We start from the raw sequence: 7,181 nt of genomic DNA, 5'->3' as shown, positions 1-7,181 counted from the left end.
TGGTATTTGGGGAGAGGACCACCCTGACCACTTGCCCCCAGCAACCTAAAGTAAATTCTATCATCCACGGTCCTACCAACAAACACAAAATCTAGCTCTAATTCTGGAGCAGAAGAAAGGAAACCCCACTCAAGCCATCTATATCAATTGCACTTGTCCTTGATCCACAAATAAATGAGTTAAAGACCATGGATTGGTAGGAAATTCTGCACCTCAAGTTTACTTGGAGAACAACTGAAATAAAATTTGAAAGAACTGACCTGACAGTGGAAATATAAATAATTCATAAAACAGAAGAAGCTATAAGGAATTCTCATTAACGTTCAAAAAGAGAATATATTCACTTTTAAACCAAAATAGACTACTATGAAAGAAGAGCAGTTGAGAAGCAATGAAGAGTTCATGGAAATTAAAAATACATCACCAAAATAAAGAATAAATCAAAGAAGTGCAAGAAAACAAATCAGAAAAATTTCCTGCAATATAGAGTAAAAAGGTCAAAGATAGAAAACTTGAGGGAAAAAATGTCAAGAGAAGTAGAACAACTGAAAAAACCAATATCTGTCCTACACAGATGTTCTACGAACAGAGAAATGAGGAAAAAATTAAAAAATAAAAGAACATACCCCAGAGTTGATATAAAATATAAAACTTCAGACTGAAAGAGGCTGAGTTTGGAAAAAAAAGATTCATTCTGAAACTTCAGAATATGTATAAAGAGAACGCACCAAAGTCTTTGGGTTGGGAGGTGAATAGGGGAAACATTACTATAAACAAGTAACAATTTCAGGGATTCCACTGACACATGGGATGCAACAAAATGGAGGAAAGCAGAGCAACTATGGGAGATACTTAACATTCTAGCTAGAGGAGTGGCCAGTGGCCGGATGGAGCAGGCCAGGGACTGCTTACACTTGAGATGGACAACAGCCCAGCACACCCCAGAGGTAGATGTCCAAGTGAAATATCAAAGGAATTACAACTGAGAGACCAAGAGTGTCAGTTGTACCTAAGGGAATCTAGCAGTTGCAAATATGTGTAACGGGTTTCCAGGTGAAATCAAGACAGGTATTCTTAGTTGAGACACCAAGAAGTGATAAAAGCAGTAGTGGAACATAAAGATAGCTGGCTCCGAGTGAAAAATCAGTAGTCTTATATCTTTATAAGGTATAAAATAATAAAGTAATAATATAATGTATAATGTAATAAAGATATTGTCCATGAAAAATAGAAAGGCAAGGAAGAAAGCAATGGAGTAATGTTTTCAAATAACTAAGGAAAAAATATTTTGAACATAAAATTCTGTATGCAGCCACACCATCAACCAAGTGTGAAAGTGAAATGAAGACATTTCATACGTGCAAAGATTTAGAACAGTTCTTTTATAACTCTTCTGAAAAAAGTTGAAAAGTACCAAAATATACTTCAGCAACACCAAAGAGGAATCCATGACAAAGGATGATACAGAGTCTAAGAAACAGCAAAAGTAACCCACAAAGACCATAGAAAGAAACAGTGGGGATAGATTTATGCAATGTGACAATAAAATAGTCTGTTTAAAAGTAACTATTCCAAAACCAGAACAAATAACAATCAGATAATTACGAAATATATTTTCTTTTTCAACAAGAGAAAAGGGAGACAATTACAATCTCTGTGAAAATTATGGTCCATAGATGCAGTATGCTAAGACAAGGCATTTATTTGAGAAATGGATAAACTGTATGAAAGGAATATCCATTTCACTTTGTTATAGGAAAATCTCAGAGTGGCACAGGTTTAGGAACATAAAATTACAACTCCTTTTCTATGGATTCAATCATCCCACCTAGATCTGTGACAAATACTAATTATATAATCATAATACTGTAAGTGCTATTATTTGGACTTGAATTTCATAATAGATTTATAGATGAAGACAAAGTATGGAAAATTCTGGTTATAAGTGTTATTATAAACTATGCAAAAGAGAGTTACAAAATTGAAAGGATTTCTGGTTTCTGGTCAGAAATATAAGATGCTTTAAAATCACCACTCCATCCTAACAACTAACAAAAAGCCTAAAAATCAACAAATTTTCTTAAATCCCTCAGAGAATTGAAGTCACGGGGCAAACTGCTGCCCTCAAAATTGGAGAGACAAACAGGCAGATAGAAACAATCACAATTTATTGGAGGAGAATCCTAAATGGAAATCAGACTATGTTCCTTTAATCCATGACATCAGGACCAGCTTTCAGCTAAAAGTTACAAGGCAAACTGAAAGGCAATCAACACAGTTTACAGAGAAGGAACAGCATCAGAATCAAATTCAGATATGTCAGGGAGGTTGGAATTATCAGTCCAAGTATTCAAACAACTATGATTAACATGCTAAAAGCCCTAATGGATAAAGCAGACAACATGCAAGAATACATGGGCAAGAAGAAAGATAGAAATGTTAAAAGAGAATCCAAATGAATTCTAGACATCAAAAACAGAAATGAAGGATGTGATAACTTCTGATGGGCTTTGGTGGGCTCATTCTTAGAGTGGACATGGCTGAAGAAAAAGCATGAGATTATGTGAATAAAAGCTTCCAAAACTGAAAAGAAAAAAGATCAAAAAAAAGAAAAAGGAACAGATCCATGGACAACTACAGAAGGTATAACAAAGATATTCCTTTTGAGAATGCCAGAAACAGAATTTCCTCAAATTAATATTAAACCACAAATCACACATCCAGGAAACTCAAAGAACAATAAGTAGGAACAGTTCAGTTCAGTTCAGTCGCTCAGTCGTGTCCAACTCTTTGCAACCCTGTGAATCACAGCATGCCAGGCCTCCCTGTCCATCACCAATTCCCAGAGTTCACTCAGACTCACGTCCATCGAGTCCGTGATGCCATCCAGCCATCTCATCCTCTGTCGTCCCCTTCTCCTCCTGCCCCCAATCCCTCCCAGCATCAGAGTCTTTTCCAGTGAGTCAACTCTTCACACGAGGTGGCCAAAGTATTGAAGTTTCAGCTTTAGCATCATTCCTTTCAATGAACACCCAGGATAGATCTCCTATAGAAAGGACTGGTTGGATCTCCTTGCAGTCCAAGGGACTCTCAAGAGTCTTCTCCAACACCACAGTTCAAAAGCATCAATTCTTTGGTGCTCAGCCTTCTTCACAGTCCAACTCTCCCATCCATACATGACCACAGGAAAAACCATAGCCTTGACTAGGCGGACCTTAGTCGGCAAAGTAATGTCTCTGCTTTTGAATATACTATCTAGGTTGGTCATAACTTTTCTTCCAAGGAGTAAGCATCTTTTAATTCCATGGCTGCAGTCACCATCTGCAGTGATTTTGGAGCCCAGAAAAACAAAGTCTAACACTGTTTCCACTGTTTCCCCATCTATTTCCCATGAAGTGATGGGACCAGATGCCATGATCTTCATTTTCTGAATGTTGAGCTTTAAGCCAACTTTTTCACTCTCCTCTTTCACTTTCATCAAGAGGCTTTTTAGTTCCTCTTCACTTTCTGCCATAAGGGTGGTGTCATCTGCATATCTGAGGTTATTGATATTTCTCCTGGCAGTCTTGATTCCAGCTTGTGCTTCTTCCAGCCCAGCGTTTCTCATGATGTACTCTACATAGAAGTTAAATAAGTAGGGTGACAGTATACAGCCTTGATGTACTCCTTTTCCTATTTGGAACCAGTCTGTTGTTCTATGTCCAGTTCTAACTGTTGCTTCCTGACCTGCATACAGATTTCTCAAGAGGCAGGTCAGGTGGTCTGGTATTCCCATCTCTTTCAGAATTTTCCACAGTTTATTGTGATCCACACAGTCAAAGGCTTTGGCATAGTCAATAAAGCAGAAACAGATGTGTTTCTGGAAGTCTCTTGCTTTTTCCATGATCCAGCGGATGTTGGCAATTTGATCTCTGATTCCTCTGCCTTTTCTAAAACCAGCTTGAACATCAGGGAGTTCACAGTTCACATACTGTTGAAGCCTGGCTTGGAGAATTTTGAGCATTACTTTACTAGCCTGTGAGATGAGTGCAATTGTGCGGTAATTTGAGCATTCTTTGGCATTGCCTTTCTTTGGGATTGGAATAAAAACTGACATTTTCCAGTTCTGTGGCCACTGCTGAGTTTTCCAAATTTGCTGGCATATTGAGTGCAGCACTTTCACAGCATCATCTTTTGGGATTTAAAATAGCTCAACTGGAATTCCATCACCTCCACTAGCTTTGTTCATAGTGATGCTTTCTAAGGCCCACTTGACTTCACATTCCAGGATGTCTGGCTCTAGATAAGTGATAACACCATCATGATTCAGTTCTCCCCAAATTACACACAGGCATACAACATTCAAACTACAGAAAATCAAAGATAAAGAAATTTTGAATGAGGCCAGAGGGGGAATAATACCACACCTACAGAGGAACAAACATATGAATTGAGATCTGACTTCTTCTCTAAAAGTATGCACGTAAGAAGAGGGTGAAGTGAAATATTTAAAGTGTTGAAGAGAAAGAAACATTACCCTAGAATTCTGCATCCTGGGAAATTATCATCCAAAGGTGAAGGAGAGGCAGTGCGCCAGGTGATGGTCGCACAGGTCTCTTGCTTCAACAGTGTTTGGAGGGAACAGACCCAAGGATACCCCTTGCTCCAGCCTCCCATCACCCTCCAATCTTCTTTCTAATCACAACCTTCAGAATCAGCCACTCAGCTGTCTTCAGTCACTAGGACTAGCCAACACCATTTTCTGAGCTTACCTCTTTATTACCGATCAACTATGAGATTCGTCAGAATTATTCCACAGAGGTGAGGGCCACCATCAACCTCCTGGTCAACATGCATTTGCAGGCCTCCTACACCTACCTCTCTTTGGACTTCTATTTCCACCAAGAAAATGTGGGTCTGAAGGGCATGGGCCATTTTTTTCTACCGGTTGGCCTAGGAGAATGGCAAAAGTGCCCAGCTGTCTCTTGAAAATGCAAAACCAGCGTTGGGGTCATATCCCTTTCCAGGATGTGCAGAAACCATCTCAAGATGAGTGGGGTAAAACCCAGGATGCTATGGAAGCCACGCTTCTCATGGAGAAGAACCTGAGCTATGCCCTTTTAGATCTGCATGACCCCTGCAGGTGCCCACCTCTGTGACCTCCTGGAGAGCCACTTCTTGGAGGAGCAGGTGAAACTCATCAAGAAGATGGGTGACCACCTGACCAACCTCCACAGGCTGGCTGGTCCTCAGGCTGGGTTAAGGGAATATCTATTGGAAGCATGACTAGAAACCTCTGGAGCCTAGAGGACTTTGAGGAGCCCCTCTGGTGTCAGGGCTTCTACATGAAGCCCCTGTCTGCAGCCACTAGGCAGCTTTTTAACCCCCCAGGGGGCCCTCTCCCAAGCCTTGGACCAAATGCAAACAATAAGACTTTTTGCAGAAAAAAACAAAGTGAATGAGAAATAAAGACGTTCTCAAACAAAGATTGAGAGATATTTGTTGCCAATAGATCTGCCTTTTCAGAAATGTTTAAGGAAGTTCTTCCGACAAAAGGAAAATTATATAGATCAGAAACTCGGATTTACATAAGGAAAAAACATTAGGGAAAGAATAAGCGAAGGTAAAATAAAGCTTTTTTGCTTCAAAATAATAAAAGCAACTATATATTCTATGATTTTACCAAAATGAAAAGAAACTGGGAGGCAGAGACAATGAAGTTAAGAGAAGTGTAGGCATACTAATTTCCTCATCTTACCTAGGAGAGAATCAGGTTTTACTAAATAGTTGATGGATCAAGAAAAAAGAAGTTTAAATATATTTTTGTAAGCTATATAGTAAGTTATAAAATAATCAAAATTGCATGAAAGAGTAGGGAACTGAGAAGTGTTAAATGGGCTAAACTCCACCTCTTTCATTGAAGGCAGTCAGGAGTATTCCTGACAGTTGATAAACCAAAGAGACATAGAATACTATTCAGCGCTCTAGATATATCCATGCTGCTAAGTCGCTTCGGTCATGTCCGACTCTGTGCGACCCCATAGATGGCAGCCCACCAGGCTCCCCCGTCCCTGGGATTCTCCAGGCAAGAACACTGGAGTGGGTTGCCATTTCCTTCTCCAATGCATGAAAGTGAAAAGTGAAAGTGAAGTTGCTCAGTCATGTCTGACTCTTAGCAACCCCATGGACTGCAGCCCACCAGGCTCCTCTGTCCATGGGACTTTCCAGGCGAGAGTACTGGAGTAGGGTGCCATTGCCCTCTCCGAGATATATCCATACGAAGGACCAAAACCAGAAACAATCCAAAGTGGTTAACTCCAAGGCATGGACTTACAGTTGTGAGCTGGAGAATGGAGAGCAAAGACATTTTTCTTGTCAATTTATACAGTTTTATTTTCTTCATATTTATTTATTTTTATTTATTTGACTATACTGGGTCTTAGTTGTCCCAGGCAGGATCTTTAGTTGCAGTATGTGGAACCTAGTTCCCTGACCAGGGATCAAACCCTTCCCTGCCCCCCACTTCAGCATAGGGAGTGCAGAATCTTAAACTCTGAGACCAGCTGGCAAATCCCCAGTTTAAACGCTTCTAAATTGGAGGTTGAAGTTTTACTTGCATGACTATGTCTGTTATTTAAATACTTTTAAAAAGTAGAATTTTAGGTAGGAAACCTATAAAATAAAGTTTCAGAGGAAAATCCATACCAATAATTATATTATTTTGCAAGAAAGACTGCAAATAGATGGCCAAAATTTCAACTCAAGAAACCAGAAAAATAAAAACAAATAAGCCCAAAGAAGCGGAAAGAATAAATGAAGATAAAAGTAAAAACTTGTAAGGGAGTAACAATATGTGTGTGTTGTGTGCTCAGTCACATCCAACTCTGTGCGACCCTGTAGACTGTAGCCTATCAGGCTCCTCGGTCCATGGGATTCTCCAAGGCAAGAATACTGGTAGGGGTTGCCATGCCCTCCTCCAGGGATCTTCACCACCCAGGGATCAAACCTGTGGCATCTCCTGTATCTTCTGCATCACAGGTGAATTCTTTAGCACTGAGCCACCATATGGTTCAACATAAGACATATTTGAAAGGAAGTGACATTTTCTAAGTTAACCTAGAAAATCCATGGGAATAATAAAAAATAGTTCCAACAAATATTAGTGTTCTATAAAGAGACCAGATAAAAGATAACAGCTTTCC

General features: G+C 39.6%; 1 pseudogene; it reads left to right on the top strand.

The window, feature by feature from the left end:
• Positions 1-887: 887 nt before the first annotated feature.
• LOC128054824 (ferritin light chain-like) lies at positions 888-5,265 on the top strand (annotated as a pseudogene).
• Positions 5,266-7,181: the final 1,916 nt, after the last annotated feature.

This window comes from Budorcas taxicolor, chromosome 10 (genome assembly GCF_023091745.1).
Source record: "Budorcas taxicolor isolate Tak-1 chromosome 10, Takin1.1, whole genome shotgun sequence".
Classification (NCBI taxonomy): Eukaryota; Metazoa; Chordata; class Mammalia; order Artiodactyla; family Bovidae; genus Budorcas; species Budorcas taxicolor.
Note: the sequence above shows the minus strand (reverse complement) of the source record. Positions and strands in the feature narration are given on the sequence as shown.